Raw genomic sequence first — 26263 nt, 5'->3', positions numbered from 1 at the left:
TAAAAATTATACCCCAATTTTGACCTCTTAACCTTTATTATTTTGGTCTCAAATAAAATTCCAATGTTTTACATATGTCCACGTAAACTGCATCTAAAATTTCAAGTCTTTAGACTCAAGATTAGCGAGTTTGCAAAGGTCAAATCTTCCAGCTTTTATCTTTTGGAAGTCATATTATCGCAATAAACTAATTGAACCGTTTGCTTCATTTCTGAATACCAGTTATGTATAAATTTCAAATTTTTAGAACCACAATTGGCTTAGTAGTTTGCTAGAAACCGTAAAGGTCAACTCTTTTTAACTTTGTCCTCTCGGCAGTTCAGATTTTCGACCCACACGGATTAAAATGCGTGCAGTATCTCTGAATACACTTTATGTAAAATTTCAAATCTTTAGACAACACATTTTATGAATAATTTGGTGGAGACCGCAGATGTCATTTTTAAAATTTATTTTCCCTCGAATTCCGACCCCCAATTTCGATCCCCTTACACTTATTGTTTTGGGGTTAGATATCATAAATAGTATGTCCTATATCCAAGTGACCCACATCACAAAATTCCAGTAGAGGAGTTTTGGTAGACTTTTCAAGGGTCAAATCATTGACTTTGACAAATTGACAGCCAAATTTCTGGCAGAAAATGGATTAATCAAATTTTTCCAAATCTAACTACTTATTCTGTAAAATCTTCAGTCTCTAGACGGAAAATTGACAGAGCAATTTAGTAGGGAAAACTAGACACACACACACAAAAAAATTGTTCACTTTTGTAGATATATTGAGAGATTATTTTTGTAAAACACATACCAGAACTTAAAACGCATCTTAATTAAATGTATTCTATAAGTTCTAACGTTTGCAATCAATTTCTCAGCCCTTCTCTCTCTGTTTTCTTCTTTCTTTCTATCCCCCCTTCTCTCCGTCAATCTGTATATATATATATATATATATATATATATATATATATATATATATATGTATATATATATATATATATATATATATACATCGGAGCAAAAAAGTCAATCGTATACAGTCAATGCCTGCGCATTAAAAGGATATGCACAGACCCATCCTATTATAACGCACAGGTAGGCATTTTAATCAACGACTTTCTTCGCAGAAACTATCCATTCAAAATATTAAAAGTAGACATCAACAGATCAGAGCACATTAGCAGACGCAACCTACTAACATACAAAAACAAAACATCCACAGGAATACCTATGCTATTGCACTTCAATAATAACACCAAAAGTTTATACACCCCCAGATGTTCAAACAACTACAACAGGACCCCACACTCAACACAATATACGGTACCCCCTCATATTTGTGCGAAACGACAGCCCCCCCCTTACATCCCTTACTCACATCCACTCGGATTAACCGCACCCTCACATCTCAAGGAAACAACGCTTGCAATAGGCCCAGATATCTAATATGTACACATATTAGCACCAACAGCACATTCCCCCCTCCAGGCATTAACATCCATCTCAACCCCCCCCTCTAAATTGCAATGGCTCAAATGCAATATATCTGCTAAAAAGGCAATTACGCGGGTGAAACAGGCCTGGACAACCGACTACGCCTTAATAACCACAAACACACCATTAGAGACAAATCTACACGGCATCCAGTAGCAATCCACTATAATTTACATAACCCGACAATAGAGAACATTAGATACATCCTTATAAAATCCAATTTTATTACACAAAACTAGAGACAAAAATATGAAAACAATTAATTCTAAAAGTCAACACAAACACTTCAGGCCTTAACAGAAACCTAGGACTACTCACTGACTACAATTTCTGCAACAATAAAAATTCCCCATAAACATTTTCCTTAGGACGGAAATGCATGGTGAGATGAGGTAAAACTTATTTTTTTCCATGTTTTGTTTCTTCATACTCTTGTACACATTTGCCTATGTATGTGTATGTGTGTGCGTATATGTACATGTAAGTGTATATACACGTCAGTATATGTGTATATATGTATATGTATGCAGTATATATGTATATATGTATATGTATATAAGTTTCGTGGTTAAATTTTAAATTCTGAAAAAAAACACCATATAGAGATATATATTCAATTTACGAATTTATTGCTTGACAAAAGAAATATATGGAAGGGGTTATATTAATTTCCTTAATCCATGGATTTTCAACGATGGCGCATATCATCAGAGGAAATGAAATGCAGTTAGCAAAATGCTCAGCTGCGAATGGGAGCTATTTTGCTTTTCAGCACAATTATTAAAAATAGTTTTTGGAGTGGTTGTGGATAATTATATGGAGAAAATTATACGAACAGAGAAGTTTATGCAACCTGAGTAGTCCAGTATCGGAATGAGTCCAATGTTCTTCGGGTTATAATTCAAGGTGGGAGAAAGTTATATCCCCATATAGCGAAAGCGCACTGCTCCTTATTGATATTTTGACCTCCATGAATGAAGGAAATTAATATAACCCTTTCTATATATTCCTTTTGTCAAGCAATAAATTCTTAAATCGAATGTATGTCTCTATATGTTTTTTTTTTCAGAATTTAAAATTTAAACACGAAACTTATATATACCTCTATTCTTAAATATTGAGCTTTACCTTTTTGGCTAGGGGCTCCTTGAAAGTATTACTTCAAGTAATGACTATCAGGATTTTTCATCTGAATTCTATCAGTGTCTTATCTCGCTTATGTATGTATATATGGATATATGTGTTTGTGCATGCATATGTGCGTGTTCATGAAAGCACTTACATTTTCTTTAAGTATTAATTTTCTTCATATTACCGTATATGTATAACTTTCTTGGGTTTGTATTTTTTGGATTTTATCGAAATTGGATAATTTACCTTTAACCAGACTATCCATTCACGTGTAATCACCTTTTTCTTCACCATATTCCCTTTGCTTCACTTTTTGTTATCAAGTAAGATCTTTGATTTACTTGCAGTTTCATTAAATACTTTTGTATGCAAAATCCAATCTAACATTTTGCTAATTCCTACTCTCTGATGAGAAGGAAAGTGTTTCATCGAAACTCGCGGATTAAGGACTATCCACTTATCAAGTGTTTCCTTTTCAGACAAAATATTTTTTAAAACTCTTTTTCAAAGTATTTTTAACATGTTTTTTTAACTGTTTGCACTTATATATATATATATATATATATATATATATATATATATATATATATATATATATATAAGCCTGAAGAGTCCTGAAGTGTATGAAACGCGGAATATCTAGTGTAGCTTAATCGCCATATATATTTTATAACTTACCAACTAGCTCTACCTACGTATTGAGTATTTTTGAAGTAAATACTTAAAGTTTACGCATGCATCTATACTTTCGTATATTAATTTTATGTTAGTAAATTAATATATATTTCTCGCACACCTATATCTCTTGTCCCGTCCCTTTATTCCTCTATCCCTCTCTCTCCCTACATTGGCTTGGGTAGACTTGTGTATATATGTATAGCTGTCTCTAGGTGTAAATATATGCGCAAACATCTATGATGTGCATGTGTATTTGTTAGTATATATATATATATATATATATATATATATATATATATATATATATAGAGAGAGAGAGAGAGAGAGAGAGAGGTAGTACCTTTGAGTCTCTGGCTGCTGCACCCAATAGGGTGGACAGAGACCACTCGTCCTCACCCATCTCCTACATCTCTCACTTGCTTGGTCCAAGAGCTATACCCTGGGTACTGGTCTCAGCAGGCCTGCCAAACCTTGAGAGGGGACGGTGTTGGTACAGCATCGCTAAGCAAACTGTCCACTAGACTGAACTAACCGTTAGAATCAAGGACCAAGAAATAGCTGGTATTGTATCCAGCTGTGACAGAAAGCTTACCAGGGTGGATAAGGCCCTTCAGTGTTGGCTCACAACTGATCTAGGAGATGGGGCATTCTTACAAGAAAATCCTGCGATCGATTTATCATCTGACGTGTTGCACATGTGTACACCTGTACAGACCATGTTAATCCGATGGAGAGAGTGTGCTTTGTTCAGCACAAGCAATGACCACTTAAAAAAAATCAAAATGCAGGTTGTTCAGTGAACAATTTTCACTTATTTAAGCCTAAGGTTTGGTAAATCGATATGTGCTTTGCCTTTTTTTTTTAACTAATAATCAATAAATAAAACCCTGTGGCGATGAGAGGATTGTGACGGGAACAGGTGAAGGATGTGACTGGTAGTTCTAACATAAACATTGCAGATAGGTGGTGGAAGGTAGATGGCCGTTTTTCACAACACCCGCAAGTAATTGTGTGACTCGTGTCCTCCTTTCATAACAAAGCAGCTCTTTATAGGATGGCACTGCTTTCCTCTTCATGGGAGGGTTCTATAAAAGATGACCTAAAAATTGTCTACTTTCTCATGTCCCTGTCATCAGGTGCAGATGTCTGGGCATCCAATATTTGCACCCAAATCAAGAATAGAAACAAACTACATGGAACGAATATGTTCATTGCGACTTTGAATGTAAGAACACTCTAGGATAACAAAAAGAACCTTGAACGAAAAACCGCTATCATAGCACGTGTGTTAAGGCATCATAGAATTTCTGTTGCAGTTCTTTCTTAAACTCGGTTTACTGATACAGGACAGCGCGAGGAAGTTGAAGGTGGATACACTTTTTATTGGATTGGAAAACCAAGTTCTGAGAAACGTGAATCTGGTGTTGGTTTTGCCATCAGGACTGATATTGCAAAAAATCTTGATTCCCTGTTCGTTGGTATAATTTACAGACTTATGTCCTTGCGCATTGCAGTAGGAAAGGAAAATATGCCAAATTTTTGCGTTGCTATGCACCTACACTTAATTCATCTGACGAGCTAAAGGAAATGTTTTACTCTTCTTTACGCAAACAAATCAACAAGGTCATTATACAGTATAAGCTGTTTGTCTTGGGTGACTTCTATGCTCGTGTGGGTAGTGATACACAATTTTGGAGAAATGTCATTGGTTCACATGGAATTGGTAAAGTCAACTCAAATGGTGTTCTCTTATTGTCTCTTTGCAGTGAATTCGATCTTTTGCTCACTAATACAGTGTTTCAGCTGCCTAATTGTAAGAAAGCCAGTTGGAAAGATCGCCGGTCTAATCATTATCATCTCATTGATAATGTCATTGTACGTCGTTCTGATAGACAATATATAAATGTTACACGTTCTTACAGCATCGGGAAATGTTGGTCAGAAAAACCAAGCGCCCTGTTCGAAAACAACGGAACTCTTCTATTAAGAGAATTTATGTAGGCAAGTTGAAAGTTAAGGAGATAATGCACTCATTTCAAAAGGCTAATGATGAAAAGCTGTCATCCGTTGTATGTGGGAATGATATTGAGGCATCTTGGAGAGAGTTTAAAACTGCAGTGTATGACTCTGCTACATAGTCATTAGGATATGTTCGAAGGAAAAACCATGATTGGTTTGATGAAAATGATCCAAATATCGTCCCACTGCTCAATAACATGCATCAAACCCATCACTGACAAAAATTCTTCAGTGAAATACAAGGCTTTCAGAATGGCCAAAAGGTTGGCACAATCTCGGCTCCGGAGAAAAAAAAAAACAAAACTGGTGGAAACAGGAAGCTGAGCCCTTACAAGATGCGGCAGAAAGTTGCGATGGTAAATCATTCTACCAAAACCTCAAGGGGGTGTTTGGTCCCATTTTAAGGGAGGCATCTCCAATATTTTCGTCGGATGGAATTCTCCTCACTGATAAGAAAGAAATTACTAAGCACTGGGCTGCACATTTTACAAATATTTTAAACAAAGAATCGACAGTGGATCGAGGAGTGATTGACAGTATTCCTCAGAGGCCAACCATCGAGGCGCTTGCTGATAGTCCATCAATGTCGGAGATGAATTGGCTGTGAAGCAAGCTTCAAATGGTAAGGCTTCAGGTGATGACGGCATACCTGCAGAAATATACACATGTGGAAGCCAACTGTTAATCAGGAAACTAAGTGCCCTGTTTTCATTAATATGGGAACTTGGTACCGTGCCACAACAGTTCAAATACGCATCAGTTATTCACCTGTTTAAGCACAAAGTGTGAGTGTGATAACCATAGAGGAATTTCTCTTTTGTCTGTTGTTGGTAAGATTCTAGCTCGTGTAATCCTAAACAGACTCAATGGTTCAATCTGTAAAACTGTGCTCCCAGAATCCCAGTGTGGTTTTATGGCAGGAAAAGGTACTGTGGACATGATCTTCAGCCTTCGGCAACTACAGGAGAAAGCGAGGAAGCAGAATAAGGACTGGTTTGTCACATTCGTTGACCTCACAAAGGCATTGGATACAGTCTGTAGGGATGCCCAGTTGACTGTTTTGAGGAGGCTTGGTATTCCGAACAAAATGTTGAATGTGATTGTCTCCTTTCACTGGGGAATGGTGGCGACAGTACGATCTGGCTGTGAACAAAGTGAACGATTTGAAGTGTCAAATGGAACTAAGCAAAGATGTGTACTTTGCTCTTTTCTTTTCGGTGATGCTTGAGACAGATTTCAGGAACACCTCAGGGGGCATAGGTGTTGAGTACCGATCAAGTCGTGGATTATTTAACCAGCAACGGTTCAAGGCCAAAACCAAGACTTCTGTGCAGACTGTTCTTGGCCTCCTTTATGCTGATGACTGTGCTCTTGTCACCCATAGTCTTGATGGCATGCAGACCATCCTCGGTAGCTTTTCTGGTGCATGTAAGGCATTCGGTCTTACAATTAGTATAAAAAAGACTGAACTTATTCACCAGCCAAAACCAAACACTACGCTCTCTTCACAACCAGTGGTATATGTTGATGGTAAAGCTTGGAAAACAGTATCCTTTTTTACATACCTTGGCTCTATTGTGTCTGATTATGCTAAATTTGAAAAGGACATCCAATGTAGAATAAATAAAGCTAGTGAGGCATTTGGTACGTTGAGACACAGACTCTGGAACAGCCACGATGTGTCTCTAAAAGTAAAGGTGGCAGTCTACAAATCTGTTGTTCTGCCTACTCTTCTGTATGGTGCCGAAACGTGGGCATTGTACCGCAAGCATATAAATCAGCTTGACTCCTTCCATATGAGATGTCTGCGTTTTATCTGCAATGTTGGATGGCAGGATTGTGTTCCGAATAGTGAATTACTGGAGAGATGTGAAATCACTGGTATTGAATCATTTTTGATCAGGATACAAATACGGTGATCGGGCCATCAAGAATGGATGACTCAAGAGTTCCTAAGAAACTTTTTTATGGGCAACTGACAAATTCTGTCCGTCCAATAGGGTGTCCTCTGTCTCATTACAAAGACAAACTAAAAGAAAACCTGAAACGTTGTGGAATTTCTCTGAGTTCCTCGCAGAAAATGGAGGAAGATGTGTTTCCTGGGGACCAAATAATTTGAACATAACCGTCTTTGTCATAGGGACACCCTTCGTGCAAATATGAAGGCAAACACAAGAAACACCCGCCTAAAAATGAATATGTATGCCATTGTCGTTTCAGAGCACGCAGTAAAGCAGGGTTATCTGTTCATTTGAGAAGGCATCTTTGACCTACGAGCATATGAAAGTTCACCATCTGCGGAGGAGTGTGCCTGACGTCTACAGTATTGCAATTACGCATGTGGTGTCACATATCTTGGGAGCTGCTGAAGATTGCATACTGAACCCTCATTCATCGTCTTCGATTGGGGGAATCCACCATAGGTATATATGCATGCGTTATGTGTGTATATATGCATATATCGGTAAATATGAGTATTTGTTTGTATACGTATGTGTATGTACATATTAATATATGAATTAATAAAAAGGAACGTTTCGAGCTTGTCTTTTAATCGTTGAATTTGGAAACGACGTTTTCGTTCGTTTTTGTACGAGGAATAGTCGTTGATTTACAGATGAACATCATGGTGGCTGTCCTCATGACGTCTTATATCCTTTGAATTCTTATTCTCACTTGGAATAAATAAGATCGTTAGAATTCAAAATATTGGGCAGTTTAAGGCGCGTTTTTTTATTCATGTTTATTTACTGTTTAATTTTTAATTTTTTTGTTTATATGTGTAATATTTTTTTACAAGGTGGCCCCCACTTATCAAGACGCGGAAGCCCTTCGGCGATAAGGTTTATTGTTTGTACAGTACGTTAGTATTGGAGGTTTGATAAGGTGTCTTATTTAAGGAGGCGGTTCATCAGGAATGTGTTTATGTTTATGTACTGTGTGTATGTGTGTATGTGCGTACTTATATTTGTAAGTATTTAAGACTGACGTGGATCCTTCTCATTGGTATACCTCCTCCTTCCTTTTCCCTTCCCCTTTTCCACGTGTATGCTCATCGCTTTCACTACACCGATATAGAGTGAAGGATCGGTCGAAAATATGTGCTTGTAAAAAAGTTTTTCAGTTTTTTTTTCATAATATTATTTTATATTCCTGTACGTCACCAATCGAAAAAAGAATAAAGACACGTTATAAGATTTGATACTTTTCGTATTATTTTTATACATTTCCATATATATATATATATATATATATATATATATATATATATATATATATATATATATATATATATCACCGCCTCCGCAGTTGTTAAAAGAAATGAAGCCCGATTTTGTTTTATTGTTCGGTAGCCAGTAATGCTTCGATGAAAAGCATCTCTTCGCAATCAGATCTACTTTACGACTTTCAGTAAAATACATTAATTTAAAACGTAATAAAATAAAAGTTTTATTAAATATACAATTTTTACGATGTTCACTTTCTTTTAAATATGGCATATTATATTTGCTTATAGAATTGTAAGAGTAATTTATTCTAAATAAATAAATTAAAACTTGCAACAACACTTAAGAGACGAATAAATCGAGTCGATATCATCTATTGTAACACTTATTCGAAAAAAAATTAAATAAAATATAACATTCTGTTTTCTTGTTCATCTATTGAATTTTACAAAGCGTAATGGCTGTGACATCAGTGCCTCGTGTTAAGTTAGGGAAAGTAAGGTTTAGGTTCAGTTAATAAATATGTACTAGCAAAATTTATAAGATGTATTTAAGCATGATGTTCATCAGTAAAATCCATTTTTTATTTAGAGAAGAGATGAGCAGTAAAATTGTTTCTAATGAAAGCAAAAAGCTTTGAATACATACGTGACAGAGAAGAGACACGATTCCAGGAACCGATTATCACACAGATGTTTTTTTGCACATGTCTTCTTTTTTTCTGAATCAGAAAATGCAATTTAAAAACCAAACACACAACATTCTTCTACTTTTGCCACATCGCTATCAGTTCTATAATGATATGTCGAATCCATGCAATGATTGAATTCAAATATCCAAATGCTAAAAGATAAGTTTTTTTTCTGTACAAGCATAGGTACATACAATTATGAGATTCCTTCGTGAAAACAGACAAAACTAAGAACTATCTTGTTAGCAAAGCATTAAGCACTTGACCGTTACATACAATAAGATGATCACATCAGGCGACATATCCTCTTTCTAACAACAGAATAAAATACGCTACAATAATCAGTGTATTCCTAAAAAATGTTTGTTGGTTATGGCAATTCATGAAACATGAAATATTATTTTAGTACCATCAGCGTCTAATACAGTATGTATTACAATAAAAACGCGTCTCTTTCCAGTGAAGGGTAATTAAAAATAAATAAGTTAAACTATATCAGCTGGGCGTAATATTTACGAATTCGGACAGAATTCATAAGACATCTGAGTGTAAATGTTTAAAAAATATAACTTGCCAAAAATTATTAGAGTACTTGTCAAATGAAAGAAGCAAACAGACATAATATTAATGGCTTGTTAAGTATTTGATAGAATTCAATATGTTTATGTTTGACCTTGCTTGAATCGGATAGCGATGTTACACAAGTGTGGCATGATTTTTCTTTTTGGCTTTAAACAAATTTTATCACTTTCAGAGTTCAATGATGGTGACTTAAAACGGAATTAAATCAAAATTATATTCTAATTTCGCTCGGATAAATGGTTACAATGATTTGGAGAAGGAAGAATTACACTAGTAATGATATTGTTAATAATTGACTATTATTATTCAAATAACTATTTAGACACTGAAGTGCAGGTGTTTTAAAAGCAACTGAAGGGATTCTTTATTTTTGATGGTATATTCTATAATCATAAGACCATCTGACTAAGAGAGTGGGAGATTTCCAAAATGCAAAATACAAAAAATATTTATTCATGAAAAATAATCTATTTTAAATATTGCCCATTTTTATATTCGCATAATTGTGCTCTTTCCTATGACATTTTTATATTCGCATAATTGTGCTCTTTCCTGGATTTTTATTTTACTCCCTTACTTCGTTCCTGATATTTTTTCAATTCTTGTAGTGGTTTAGGTTTGATAACATAAACTCATTTTTAAGATTTACCTTAAAGAAAAAGTCAGGAGTTACCAAGTCTAAGGAACGTGGGTGCCAGTTAACATTGCAATAGGGGGAGATAATTTTGTCGCCAGAACATGGTCTGAGAAGCTCCATAGTGTCTCGTGTTATATGTGTCCTAAACCCACCTTATTGGAACAATAACCCTGTTTTTATTTCAGGCTCAAGAAGTCAGTAATCATTGTTCAGTATTTCTCTCCAGTTACAGTGCCAGCATTTTCGTCCTGATCCTCAAATAAATATAATGCAACACCCCCCTCCGCTTAATTCACCCCATACAGTGCATTTTATATAACGAAACTGTTTTTAACAAATTGTCCTTTGATGTCAGTGCCCAACAATATGTAAATTTGTTTGTTAAAAAAATCATTCGAATGAAAACGGGCTTCATCTGACATAATCAATTTTTGCTGAAAATTAGGAGATCTTTCGGACGAGTTCCTCGTATTTGAACTGCATATTGAACCCTTGCTTAGAAGTCGTCAGGTCTCAAGTGTCGAAAAAGCTGCACTTTATAAGCTAAGCGTTCATAACTGTGCAACATATGTTGTAGTGAACTTTGACATATTTAAAATTATGTGGAAATCGTCTAATAGATGTTTCATGATGCTGCTCCACGCTCTCTAGCACTCTTTCCGTATTTTCATGTACGATGAGGTTTTAAGGACTGCCAGCTCGCGGGTAGTCATATACAGATTCTTGAATTTCAGGTTTTGAAGCTGCCTATCGCTTACATTAATATGAGGTCGATAAGCTCTTTAAGTCAAAATAATTGCCTATGACTTTCGTGTAACAATTTTACAATTTGCTTAGGTTGTTCAATGCTATACATATCCAAAATGAATTTCCAAAATATTATTTGGAAATTATCCGAAACATATCAAAATATGATCCTTGAAGGTAAAATAAAAAAGACGTGCATCATTTCAATGCCTTTTTCGCCAGGATATGTATTGAAAGTTATCCACGATTAGCACTGTAAAATATTCATAAGTAGTTCTACTGTTCTGAAAAGTATCTTTGAACTACGAATACGTTAAATACGTTTACATATTCAATTTGCAATAAAGATGATCATTTTCCCGTGAAACCTGCTTTAAATTGCAATGGACCATCAAATTATTTATAACCACTCCCTATTGATTCATGTACTAGCCAATGTGAATAGAGACTTGCAATAATAACCTACGGTATATATCATGAGGAAATATGAATAAATACAGAAACACGTATTGACTTCACACATACACACACAAACATATACATATATATATATATATATAGAGAGAGAGAGAGATAGAGAGAGAGAGAGATAATATGTTTTATGTAAACCACCTGCATTTAGCAGTAGTTACATATAAAATAAACAAGGTAATGCTTTTTATTTAGATAGCATTATAAGAACTATAAATATTTTTTTCTTTAAGGATACCACGTTAGTGGGGTAAAGACATATAGGTAATTATATATTTTCATAAAGTCTTAAATTTATTTCCACAAGAGTCAAGTAATATCTTAAAAATTTAATCAATAGAAAATGAAAATAAACGGAATTATACTAATGCTCGCTGTAAAACAAACAATGTTACCACTTATCAAACGGCGTAAAACAAGACAAGTGAAACAGATGAAACACCTTGGTTATTAACAATTACTAAACTCGAATGATTAATTTATTGCAAAACATGTCCCTATTATGAAAATGTACATAATATATATATATATATATATATATATAGAGAGAGAGAGAGAGACTTATATGTAATATACTGACTTCGTGTAATTCAGTAAATCTTCATATATCAATAGGTTTTAAGCCAAAAAGCATTGACTTAAGGATTAAGCTACAAAATTATCACATTTAATAATTGAGCACGATATAATGATTGAAACTCTCGAACTGGACATTGAAACAATTGTAACATAAAATGAAATACCGTTTTCTTTGACATAAACATCAGTGTATGTATATATATATATATATATATATATATATATATATATATATATACACATATATATATATATCCGGAAACATTTGTGAGTTGAAATAACTGTACAGAATTTCGAGAGCAATAAAACAGCACCCATTTTATAAATGAGTAAATACCTGGGTGTCTACTTACGTGGTTTTTATATCCGCTTAATTATCAATTCTGATTCATGGGAAAATCTCGAGAAGTGTAACGAGACAAGTATTTAAATGTAGCAACCGAACTAACGGTTGACACTGGATATATCTGCATAACTATGTTTGTGGGAAAATCTCTATGTTCTTTTTTAACATATGCGATATATATCAGACTTTTTGCAATTATCATTGAATAATTTGCTGGAATTTTCCTCTATTACTAACCTTTCGAAATCGACGAATGCATTGTCTCGAAACATTGTGCTAATGAATTGTTTTATTAGATTTTTTTTGTTCCTAAGCCCAAATGTTAGTATAAACATACCCGGTTCTGTTTTAGTTGCAAGAATTCCTTTTCTTTTTTAAACATTAAATATAATACCAAACATTAAACACGTTTTATAGAACAAGTTTATTATAAATAAGAATAATTTCAGACAACGTTCCCATCAACTGAGAAGAGCAGTTTCTGCTTAGTAATTGGAAATATTTTAGATAATTCGAACTTCAGATTTCGAAGATCGTGCTCATTCTGAAATGATATGATACAGTGTAAGTAACAGTTCTGAACCACTAATGCCATCAACAAAGTCTGTGTACGTATTATTTGTTAACATACACCATAAAGTAAGGAAATATTTTACCAGTTTAACCCGATACCGCCGGTGCCCTTAGAATAATCGTATCAATCATAAGGGATTCGCGACCTCGTATACAAAGTAAATGTAGGATAATTCTGCGGGTTATTGTATGTGAGTCATGTAAAATACGAATAAACGGATAAAAACATTATAAGACAACGAGATAGTATTTATAGACAACTTTGAAATTAAAAGAAGTATATTGTTGACGAGAATAACAAGTTAAAAACTACGAAAATGAGAATGGTGTTATTAAAATAAGTTACATTTTGTGTAGAATGTATTTTTCTGTATAGTCACCCCCATTTTCAATGCAGTTTAGCAAATTGTTCAATAGCATATCTGTGACTGCCACTCAAGATAATAATAGCGGATGTTTCATAAAGTTTTACGCTATTAATATCTGCAATACAGAGATGAAACGTTCAGCACATAAATGTACCAGCCATCAATTAAGATTGTAATCTATTTAGATCTATTCGGTTGTAATAAAAATAGGAGACATTCATTTTGAAATGTATCTCGTAATTGCTCATGATCCTTATTTATGCTGCAAAACTGTACTGGTTTTACCACATATATTGTTCGTCAAAAAGGAAGACAGACCCCGATGAGATTATATATTAATATTCCCAGGCTTTTGGATTTTCTGTTCAGGTGAACTACCCCCCCCCCGCGCGAACTATGCCCATCAATTTGAGAGATTATGAACCTGTCTAAGACTGTAAACAGATTTATGGTTTCGACATATTATCTCCTTCAGTTTTTGATTGTTATTTTCTGCAGAAATATGCATTTGTGGATATTTTAAGCCATATTTCAGAAGCAATATATTCCATACAAATGTCAGAAAGGCAAGAAAATATCTCATTGAGAAGTTCCTAGAATAGTAAAGGGAAATAAAACAAAGAATGGGTAAACCGTTAATGTTGGTCAACACATAAGTGTGCTATGCGGCATAATAATTATTGTGCGTGATGTCAAAGCTAATTAAAAATCTTGATTCCAGTAAAGCAACTGGCCTCGACTGCATTTCATTTGTAGTGATGAAAAAGCTTCAACCTTAATTAGCTCTTATACTTACAAAACTGTTTAAGCGTTGTCTTAAGGACAATTTCTTCCCAACACCTCATCGGTAATCCCTGTATTTAAGAATTTGGGTGATCAGTCATCTCCAACTACGCACAGACCAATAAGTCTCCTGTGTGTAGGTTACTGAAATCTGTGTTAAATAGAGAAGTAGTCAATAACCTCAGAAAAATCATAGTAGTATGCAATATGAGTGCCGTTCTGCTAGATGTGTTTATGTGCTTATGGTTATATCTCATATAATTAGCGATTCTCTCGACGGAAGCTTTTTTTCTAGGGCAATGGCTATAGCATAAAGGTCTACTTCACAAGATCTCCATAATAATTAACTGTGTCTTAGTTACTCTACGTTTTCGACTTGCAGTTGACTGATGGGTGTTACCTTTTTTTAACAGTGAACTTTATTTTTAGTTTTGTTATTTTTATCAGAAAAATGTGCATGGAAGACGATTTAGATTGAAGGCCTACGGTAAAATTACATCGTAATCCAAACGGGCGTAAAGTAACATACTGATTTAGAGTCTGGTTAAAATTCTAGTAAAACAATCGATCATCCTTTAAATTGTCCGACCCGCTTTTTAAAGGGGGGTACAGTTGAGTATAAATGGTTCACACCCAAAAGTTACTGTTAAGTTTTATTAAAGCCATCTAAATTGAGTATCTCTTTCGACTACTATATACAGTATTTTTTTATCTATTCATTAACAAAGATTGTGTTTTTGACTTCAGAGGAATTGCATTTCGTAATGTGTGCGAATATGCATATTTATTAATAGATTAGTGCATTTTGTGAGAAAAAAACCTACTATGTTGATAGACAACCACATCTCGCGTAAAATATTTAACACAGTTTATTTTTGATCATGTGTAGATTTTTAATATATGATACGTATTCATATTTATTTACAAAGAATATATGCTTGAGTAAGGCAGAAAACATGGCCGACATGTTCGGATATAATGTTTACATTGTTGTAAAGTATCATATGCTATCATATTTTTTCGACGATGAGCAGCAACTGCTAAATATGAAAATCACATAACGAATCCAAACAAGTTTCCAGAGCGCAGCCTCCGATATCCGTCCCGATGAAATCCAGAAATGCTTCGGCACTTTTCTAACAATGCCAAGGGCATCAGGGGATAATAGAATGGAATTTTCCGAAACTTATTTGCTAAAGTAATTGATATAATTATTGAAAGTCCCCATGAATAGTAAGTAGTCAATTAGACCAAAAGCAAAATAACAGAGATAATTACGCGAAGAGCAGCCGAATTATTCGGATATCTGTTGAAATATTGTTATTTGGATGCAATAGCGTCATCAAGGTATTCTATACCTTTATCCTTGTTGTTACTGATTATAGTAATGAGCCCCCTCAAAAATAGATCGATGCAATAATCGTCCTAATTTATAAAGTAAATGGTCCAAAATCTGAGTGTGTTGATTATAGATACATAAGCATACTGGAAGCAGTAGAAAACGTTTTAGCAAAGATATTGTTAAATGGTTTGATGAAGGGTGTTCCCCCTATCATCCTAAAGAATTAATTCGGTTTTATATCCGGTCTCATCAAAATAAACATTCCCCGAAGGACAATTAATGAAAAACTGTATGTGCATCAATTGCCATTGTACTTTGTTTTTCACGATTCGACAAAGGCTTTTGTTATCATCAATCGCAATGCACTTTGGAATATACTTGGGAAGCTAGGCGTTTCTTCCAGTTCGGTGGAGATGATTCAGTAGTTACAGCATAATCCGAGTTAGCATTAATGGCTTATCTGATTTATTATTGTAACAGGAAAAAAGACTGTACCTATATCCTGTAAATAAGAACATTACATAAATGGAAAATGAGATTAGGATAAGTCAAGACTCGAACCTTGTAAGCAAGGTTCAGAAATATATTTAGAATTGTAATGTTAGAATTTCGCTATTGTTAAATTCCATATAAAATATGCAGATATTGTTTTTATTGTAAAAAGAATTTATTGTAAACTCTTTTATGAAAACTGAATTAAAAAGGTCAGCTAAATCATGAAAATACAAATTAAACATATATTGTAAAAAATAGGTTAGTTTAGAATTCTTTGCAGAAGTGTGTGTTTGGAAACGGTGGCTAGTCAAGTGAGTTGGGCACGTTTTAGAACGGCACATCTGACGTCATAGCAAAAAGGGAATGTCTCAATATAGGAGCTAGATTAAGTCAGATGAAACAGTTAGGCAGTCAATTCGAACAGTCAGTAGAGTCGGTCGGAAAGAGCTGACATGATCCGAGGAGGGTCCCCCCTGAAGCGAAGGGGTTGACGTTTAACCATGTAGAACCAATATGAATTCCTGACATCAAATCATTCGCCCGGTCGAATCAAATAAAGAACATCATCGATATTTATAACTCTTGTCTTCGTGTCGTCATTACACAATTGAAGGTAATATGTTAATCATCTTTAGATGAACGTTGTATCACCCCCCTTCAAAGTAATGTGACCCCCTCCACCATCATAAGTAATGGTTATTCCCCTCTGATGTAAAAAAAAACCGTAATACACATTTATTCAATAAAAATTCCAATATCTCTCCTCTCTCTCTCTCCCTCTCTCTCTCTCTCTCTCTCTCTCTCTCTCTGTTGTAAATGCCTCTCTCATCATTGTCAAAACTGTATTACGTGTACCCGTTATATGTCCTCGTCATCTTACGATATATGATCCCAAATATGGACCAATATACAACAATATCAGTTAAAAACAGTGTGCATCTTTGCCATATACTTCTCTGTCGTGCTGGTGCATGCTTGTAACATTTGGAATAATATGGTTAAGTGTCGGTTACGTACATCAAATAAACGTTTCAACCTTAGAAGTCTCAACGAAGAGTCGGACACTTTTAAGAACGTTATTTATGACCATTTTCATACATATGATGCATATGTGGGTTCACATTTACGAAAAGGCACACAACTGAGGCATATACATCCTTTGGACTATAATCGGCCTCAATAAAATATATGTTATGCATCTTGGTAAACGAATCATCTTGGTTAATGGTAAGAAGTTAGATTTGTATAGCATGATAAGGACTGCACGCTTTAATCTAAGATGCGTCACAGTGTAGCCGAATCCAATGCTGCTTTTAACAAACTAGAGAAACCTGTGTGGTCAAATCGGAGAATCACATCTAAAACAAGATACGTATTTCAGAAGCATGTGTTATCATCACATAGATATAAAATCAGAGACATGGAAAACATATGGAAGGCACCCCAACTTATTGTAATATTCTATTTAAGTTTTAAGCGGAAAATACTTAGTATTAGCTGGAAACTCGAACGCATTACACTGTAGTTCTTGGACAATCAAATAGCTTCAGTGTAGAAATGAAAATCATTGAAGATCAGATGCGATCAACGCTTGATTATGACGGGGTACAAAGGTGTATTACCGACTACTGTTTTATGGCAAAAGAGTGGGAATGAGTGTAAGAAAAACCGAAGAACAACGTTTAAAGATAGTTTGAAAAACAACTTCAAAATAATTGAGACGAATGTATATAACTTTGAATCCTAAGCGAAATATAGATCACTGTGGATCAAAACCATTAGTGAAACATGTAAGGATTTGAAAGTCAATTTTGCTGTTTTAAAATGTATTCTAGGAAAACAGAAAAACAACTATAATGCCAAATACATTACAACATGAACTGTCGTGCACTGTATTCTACATAACTTTATCAAAACCTGGTCTTATAAATAATCTGAAATCACAGAACTAAATGCAGGAAGGAGAGTCGTATAAGGTGGCTATTACAGTGAATGATCCCCAGCTGGCATCAATTGTGATGGATGACTCTCGTCTGGGTGAGGCTCCGTGTTTTGAAAAGCTTCCGGGTTTGACATTTACTCCTGATCTAAAATAGAACACGTACATCAAGTCTATTGCCAAGGTCGCTGGAAAGATGGTGGGATCCTTCTACCGCTCCAGAAGATATCTCACTACTGATGCAATTCTCTATCTATATAAAAGCCAAGTACGTCCAAGGATGGAATACTGTTGCCATATCTGGGAAGGAGCTGCTAAAAACAGCCTATCCTGCCTTGACAGAGTACAAAATAGACTTCGTGGCTTAGTGGGGGATGCCCTTTTCTCTACCCTGCAACCTCTCTCCCACAGAAGAGACGTTGCGAGCCTGTCCTTGTGTTATCGTTATTTCCATGGCAGATGCTCGTCTGAACTCCAGTCTCTGGTCCCCCCTCGCCAATCTTTCACGAAAAACACTCGTCTAGCTGAATCCACTGTGAAAAATTTCCCCCACTCTTTATCTGTGCCTAAATCAAAACGCGGAGTCCATGAACAAAGCTTCTTTCATAGAACTGCACGTCTGTGGAACTCTGTTCCGTCTGCCTGCTTCCCTCCGGACTACACCTTGTATGTCTTCAAGTCCAATGTTAACAAATTCCTAATGAACCGCCCCCTTAAGTAAACACTTCAGCAAATCTCCTCACTAAATTAATGTACTTGCAATAACCCTTATCCCTGAGTCGCTTCCGGGCCTTGATAAGTGGTTATCACTGTGTAAAGAAAAAAAAAAGAATGGTAAGTTGTTATATTTGTGATCTAATCTGCATATTTAATGTGGGTTACACTCTAATTAACAATGACCTCATGCAACATATTCACAAGAAGAAAGGTGTTCATGCCACATATGTGTAAATGAAAATTACGTGCGCACAGCTGCAACGCAGTTAACAGAAGAGTTGGCGCCCTTCTGTCCAAAAAATATCTATTATATATACATATGTATTCATATATATATATATATATATATATATATATATATATATATATGCATATACCCGCATACACACACACACACATATATATATTTATATGCATATACACGCATACACACAAATATATATATATATATAGATATATATATATATAACAATTGTGTGATGTTAAATAGAGCGTATATCATTACAATCTTTCAGTTATATTTTACATCTAAATCTTTTTATTGTTGCTTAATTTAATTTAATCACACTTGCATTTACTACTTTTGTTTATTTTAAAATAATGAAGTATTATGTGATATTCGTAGAGAATAATTAAATATTATACAACAAGTTGTTTAAAATATTTTAATAAATAAGTAAAGTCATTACTGAGAAGTCTAATGAATGGAACTGCTCCCAAAAATCAAGTGCAAAATATTATAAAAAGTCTTGGGATATTATTTAACTGATTTTTTAAAAAAATATATGCATCTTATAGTAAATTAATAATGTGGTGCTGGTATTTTAAACTAATTTTATGAATAAGGGTACTGTTATGCAATGTTTGTTTAATATTAATCTGTATTAACATTCTATAAACATGTATGTAAAATCGCATTATTATACTGTTATGTTATTATATCTTTGATAATTCTGTTAAAATTAAAAGTTAGTATAAATAATTAGGATTATGTCGCGAAGTTGGAGGATGTGTCCTTTGAGACATTTGTTTAAATGGTTGTATGAAGTATTTTTCCAATCAGAAAATTTTACCCAGAACTGAGACTAAGATGAAAGTATTATCTTTTCCTTATATTATCTGCATTTCTCTTTCTAGTACGAAAAGGGTTACGTTGATGGACAATAAAGATACGCTTATGACAAAGAAAATGTTTCTTAATTGGTATTAATAATATTAGTTCCAATTCATTACAAATGATAAACAGGAAAATATCGATTAGAATATTTTAAGAATAACACACTTGTTAAAAATGTATTTAAGCTGCCGAAATTGGAGACAATTCGTTAATTGATGTCTTATAAATATTTTTAAAATAGCCGAATGCGCTATCAGATTTTTCCAAGCACATATTGTCTCGTTTTACATAACACTACTCAGAAAGTTTTACGCTAATAGATGTGATTCAAAATACAAAATCGATTTCAATTTAGATAAATCATTTAAAATATACAAACATACACGATATATATATATATATGTGTGTGTGTGTGCGTGTGTGTGTGTGCATGTATATGTATATATGTGTGTATTTATTGATATAACAAATGTGATGGTTTTCCTCGATGTAATACTAATTTTTATAGTTTTGAGATTTTCATTATTAATTATCATGAATATTACACTTATTTTACTTTAATATTAATGATTTTATTATTAATTGTTGTTATTATTAATGGTTTTATTTTCTTGTATTATTAGTGACATTATTATTTCTTTGAATGTTTTCCTTTGTATTTTCATATAGTTTTTTTGCATCCATCTTTTCTCATCCATTTTTCACTCTTCAGGGTTTCTTTATATTTTTATCCACATATTTTATTCTTTTCACTTGTTAATCATCGTCTATATATTTGGCACATAAAAGACAGTTTATTTCAAATGCCACGAAATGTGACCTGCTGATAAAAGTTCCATGTTAAACTTCTGTCAAATTTTCATGACGGACTATATAGTCGTATAAGCAATATAGCGATATATAATTGATTATGAAAACAAATAAAGTATATCTTAACTAATTTCATTCTTGTTTTTACTACGTTAAAACTTAATTGGTTATCTTCAGCTCTCTAATATATTGACCTTGAATTATATATATATATATATATATATATATATGTATATATAAGTATATATATATATATAAACAATTAAATAAAAACTAATCAGTTCTAGTAATAGAAAATAAAATAAATAAAATACATAAAAAAGAAATTATTAATAAAATTAAAACTGATATATAAAAATAATTATGTGAATATATTAATATCTTAAATAAATAAATAAAAATAAAAATGCAATCTAGACATGTACATATGCTCAGGTGTGTGTTTCTCTGCAGCTCTATCAGTATACATGTGTATTTGTTTGCATGCCCATATGGATGTATCTATGTATATTTATGTGTATATATATAGGAACAAAGTAAAAGCTGAAATAACTACTATTTGATGAGCTTAAATGTTCTTACTTATTAAGATATACATTAAATCTAAAACAATCCAATCCCATATAACTGAAAAAGGTCGCGTTTTTATCAAAACGAAATATATAATTAATAAAAATACAGAATTGAACGAAAAAGGTAGTGTTTAATCAATAGACAATATGACCAAATTTTTAAACTGCTGTAAAATTTTCATTACGCGCTATATAATGGTATAAGCAATATAGCGATATATAATTGGTTATGAAAACAAAAAAAATATATATGAACTAATTTCAGTATTGATCATTCTTGCCTTTACTACGTTAAAACTGAATTGGTTATCTTCAGCTTTTAATATATTGACCTTGAATTATATATATATATATATATATATATATATATATATATATATATATGGTGAACTTGGTAATTAGTAAAGACTTGAAGAGACTGCTCAATACTATTGCAGAGAAAATGTGTTTTTATTTTTTTATCCCCGTTTTATATGTTTGGCTACATATGTTTCCGGTGTTGGACTATGTTTACGATCCGACAGCTTCGTCATGCCTCGCAGAAGTGGTTGTTAGTCATTGGAAAAAAGGTGTTTATAGAAAAAAAAAGATAATGGGAGGGGGGAAAGGCGAGTGTTTACAATATTTTCATTTTGAAGGTTAAAAATATATTCAATTGTATTGTGTGGGGGTAGCAGATTCAGGTAGGCGTGAGTAGAGATATATGGATATAGTGAGTGTGGAAGTGGAGAGAGGATGATAAAGAGAAAAGTGAGGAAGGTAAGGAGAGGAGGTGCGGGAGAAGTTTCAATATTTTGGTTTTAAATTTTAACTGGCTTTTGTTTTTCTTCGCAAGGTATATTAAATAGATGGGAGAAGGAGAGAGAGGGAGGACGAAAGAGAAAGAGAAGAATAGGGAGCAGGAAAGGGGGAGAGAGCGCAAGGAAAAGGGTTAGTGTAGATGTCAGTTTTTTACACATACGATGTTCGTTTAAAAGTTTGTCGTTGTCGTTTATAATGGGTTTATTTTATATTACATAGGATAACGGACGAGTACATTTGCATACATACATATACATATATATATATATATACATACATACATATGCACACTTCTTGGCAACAACATATAGACACATACGTAGACGCACAGATATATAAACAAAGTAAATGCAGATATATAGGGTTCAAAAGTAAACATGCAAACATATATACTATTCTTATACATACATGTACACCCATAAAAGTATATAGGCACATATACACATATATATGCATCTGTATACACCCCCACTTATATAAGTATATGTGGAGATAAGGTCTAAAGTAAAAAGCAGATGTACATACACACATACATACATACACATACATATGCACCCACTCTTACAAACGTATATGCAATTGCATAATTATATAGATATTTATAACTGTTAATAAAATTATAAGCACGTAGACACATATAGGCACACACATAGAATCATATATATATATATACATACATATTCATATATATATATATATATAGGTATGTCCAAATTTATACTAAATAAATTAGGTAAAGATAGTACAAATGGACAATAATAGTAAATAAATAAATAAATAATAATAATAATATATATATATGTATATATATATATATATACAATAAATATAAATATAAAAAATTTTAAACTTAAAATTTTTAAATTGTAAGAAAAGATTAAAATTAAAGAAAGTAAGCAGATGGTTTCGGTTATAATGCGAGGTTGGGCAACTCTATATAATGGTTAAACGAAACTAGGCAAAAACTTCTTACAATTAATAAACAACCATTTTCCACGTAATCACACACTACACACTACACAAAATATTTAATAAAAACACATTTAAACTTAGCTACAGCTGTACTGATAACTTTGAACTAATAATCAAAAACACAATAGGAAAAGATTTAACAAATACGTAAACAAGAATAACACTAGCAGACATAACTGTAACTACACCATCAAATCCCAATGCCCACTTAATCAACAATGCCTACAAACAGAAATAGTCTATGAAGCCACAATTGCACCTAAAGAGATCCCAAACGAAAGAAATATTATATTGGCCTGGCAGACACCTCATATAAAGATAGGTTTAGAGTACATAAATGCTCCTTCACAAACACCAACCGCCATAACTAAACCTCACAAACCTCCCAATATCTAGATCTAATCCAACATAACATTACACCAAACATTAAGTGGGAAATCCTTAAAAAATCTTAAGTATGTAAACCATTAACTCCCCGTGCCTCCTCTGCCTAAACGAAAAACTGTTTATATTCAGTTTTAAAGATAGACACAAATTACTATATAGAAAACATGAAACTACCATAAACTGTTGACACTACAAATCCAACCTACTTAGCAACTATACACCCTTCTAAAAAAAAAACCTCAGCCAACATTCTTTTAGGACTCGCGGAATAATACACACACTACTTTCATCTACCGCATACACCACATTACTGTTACATAAACACAACCAAATCCCCTCTCTCAACTCTCCCCATACTCTATACTACCCTACACATATACACATATGTCTACCCATGACTCCTACCCCCCCACTTACTAATTAGTACTAAAACTCCCCATACCTATATGGTTATACACATGGTGCAATTTTGTTTTGTATGGATATCTGTATGTGCATATCTTCCCAATTTTCCCCCTAGACACTAGAAATTAACCCATAGCCAATAAGCCAAGCAAATCAATACAGACCCCTTTAAATTAAACCAGCAACAATAACTTAAATACTACTTGCTTAGCGTAGATGTGCGCGTCTCTGTATATGCATGTATATATATCTACGTATATGTGAGGGCATCCGATGTCTCAATATGTATAGTTGTATAATTCCATATACGGATAAAAGAATGCATGTACGTATGTGTGGGTGTGTGTGTGTACATGTATATCTACATCTCACTGGAGATCCGTGCATGTAACTTCGTATATATTTGTCTAATTTGGCCTATATATATATATATATATATATATATATATATATATATATGTGTGTGTGTGTGTGTGTGTGTGTGTCGTTTTGTTTGCGTATGTGTGCGGCACTGTGTGCGCACATTTGGAAATGTGCGCCAGTGTATCGTATATGGATGTATATGTGGATATAGGAATATCTGTATCCTTAAGCACGGATGTGTGTTTGCGTGCATCTAGCTGTTTATATCTTAATATATAGATGTGTATCTGCCGGTGTGCATGGTTGAACATTTGTGTAAGGATACACCTGTTACCTAAGTTCATGTGCAAATTTGTGTTTATATGTTTGTGTGTTCCTGTATCTTAGATGCATTTAGCACTGAAAGTGAAATCAAACGAAGCCACTGCCCAAAGCGCCAGGTTGGTGGCCCACCCCATATGTGTGTGAATTTTCGATGAATCTACCCGGCCTCTCCTCATTAACTGCACTCGTACATTTTTTATTTTTATTTATATATTTATTTATTTATCTATTGATTTATTTATCTAATATTATCTGTTATTAATTACCTTCTTTTCCTAGCTAAGCCTTGTTTGTTTGGTACAGGTAGGTACTAATTTAGATTATGTTGAATTATTTTCCCTAGTAAAAACATCGGATATCGTTGCATCAAGTGAAACTAACCTACACTCCCCCATTCCCTCTAAAAACTTTAACATGCCTGGTTATCTTCCACTCTGCCGTAAGTACTCGGACAGGCATATGCATGGGGTTTCGGTCTATATTCGTAACACCCTTCCTCTGATTAGAGAAACAAAACTAGAATCAGACGACTTTGCCTTTATGTGATTCAGGCTAAAATTCAACATGATATTAGCTACTTGTATTGTCCCTACTGCTCTCCCTCAAGCTAGGACTGTACCCTTATAAACAAAGTCTATGACAGCATAGACATAGCACTCAATACTAGCGCATAAGTATATGCATTGGGTGATTATTGCCCACCACAGTAATTGTCAGACGTAGCTGTTAGCACACTACATATCTTCTCTGTATCTCATTTCCTTTTACAGACGGTTACAGTTCCGACAAGTTTCCCAGACAAGCAAGATCAATATCCTTCACTTCTCGATCTATTCCTGACCAGAGTTCACGATTATTGTACAACAAATGCCCACAGACTACTCGGGAATGCTGATCACGCTGTAGAAATCGCCCTAAATTATCGCCCTACAACTGAAAACCCACTGCTCAATACAACGAGGTATTACAAAAAGGATGAATGGGAAGCAATCAGGGACCTCATCAAAGATGCCCCGTGGAGAAAAAATATTTCTCTTCCAGCTGAAGAGTGCGCAAATGATACCACTAAATGGTTCAAAACTGCAAATGAAGCATATTTTTTTACACGGAGATTTTATAGCAAGCCCCACTCTACCCAGTGGTTTTATTCTGTCTATGAACTGCTATTGCTCAAAAGCAGTATGCGTACCGCAGATTGAACCGACATAAGTCCAGTTCCAACAGAGAGAAGTATATTGAATCTAGAAGTAATTGTAAGACAGAAATTAGGGCAGCTATGACTGAATATACAGAAATAACCAGAAAAAGAAGCGAAGCACAGAAATTAGGAACCCGTGATATTTGGAAAATATACAAGAGTGTAGTAAATAATGGACAGTCAACGATTCCCTCACTATTAAACAATCATGAGACTACTTGCCAGTCGGTTTGCCTCAAACTTCACACTGAACCCAACACACCACTCCCTCCCCAACTTTACTTCGCGGACAGTCGCCATACTATATTCTAAGGTGCACGGTATCATAACAACCTTAGGCACCGCAAAAGTAATTAAACCAGAGCTCATCAACCCACAGCCTTAATACGGGTCTGGAATTAGGAGTCTGCTTTTGCACATGATAACTCGGCGAATACTCGTCGGATAACGTCGATCAAGGTGGCTTTAGTGTTGTGGCAGGTCATGTGTGATTGTTCC

The sequence above is a fragment of the Euprymna scolopes genome, chromosome 11 (genome assembly GCF_053919585.1).
Source record: "Euprymna scolopes isolate OS-2025 chromosome 11, ASM5391958v1, whole genome shotgun sequence".
Taxonomy (NCBI): domain Eukaryota; kingdom Metazoa; phylum Mollusca; class Cephalopoda; order Sepiida; family Sepiolidae; genus Euprymna; species Euprymna scolopes.
This window is presented reverse-complemented; position numbering follows the sequence as displayed.